The sequence below is a fragment of the Canis aureus genome, unplaced genomic scaffold (genome assembly GCF_053574225.1).
Source record: "Canis aureus isolate CA01 unplaced genomic scaffold, VMU_Caureus_v.1.0 NW_027326446.1_RagTag, whole genome shotgun sequence".
NCBI classification, from domain to species: Eukaryota; Metazoa; Chordata; class Mammalia; order Carnivora; family Canidae; genus Canis; species Canis aureus.
In genome coordinates, this window is record NW_027554416.1 from 15,792 (window position 1) to 16,540 (window position 749).

Here is a 749-nt window from a genome sequence, read left to right on the forward strand (position 1 = left end):
GACCAGCGCCCTTCTGACTCCTTAGGTTAAGCTCTGTTGTGGCTCTCTGTCTTTTACTATCTCTACAAGGAAGGCTGGGAGAAACAAAAAGCTACGGGCTACGGGTTACATTTTGCCTCTAGACGCGTACCATTTGTTCACGCCCATCACTCTGGTGACATTCAGAGCGAGGTCATTTATCCTTCTAGGAGCGCACGCTGGGGGCTCCTGGAGCTAGGAGGCCTGGGGATGTTTGGAGTCCTCTACCCTTCTGGTCCTCTCTGGGCTTTGAGAGTGTTTGTTTTGTTGGCTTCTTTAAAAGCTATGGTCTGAGTGTTTACTCTCTTCTATTCCCTCACTTCCTTAAAATCTCTAAGCTTTCCAATAAAACATAGGCAGAATTAGAAAACGAATGTATTTTTCCTACTTTTAAATCTGTATTTCTTCATATTTATTATGTCAGTGCTTTTTGTTCTTTATTCTCGGGGAGGCAGGTGACAAAAGGCTGAGGGGCTGTGTGTGCTGATGTTTCAAGCTCCCCTTTTCCTTGAGAGCTTGTCACAACCGATGGAATCTCTATTTTTTTTTCTCCCACCAGCTGAACTACAAAGCTGAACATGTAAAACAAAGAGGTCATTATGTTGGTGTTCGACGATGAGAGATGATCCTAAACTGGTTTGGTTTGAGCGCACAGGCCAGATTCAGAATGACAGACTATACAGAGAGGACTACCATAAAACAAAGGCCAAGATCAATATATAGCCACTGAT

General features: G+C 43.9%; 1 long non-coding RNA gene across 1 annotated transcript in view; it reads right to left on the reverse strand.

Annotated features, from left to right (window-relative positions):
* The window catches only part of LOC144309507 (uncharacterized), an 89,624-nt gene that overhangs the window by 14,019 nt on the left and 74,856 nt on the right, over positions 1–749 (reverse strand). The window lies entirely within an intron of this gene.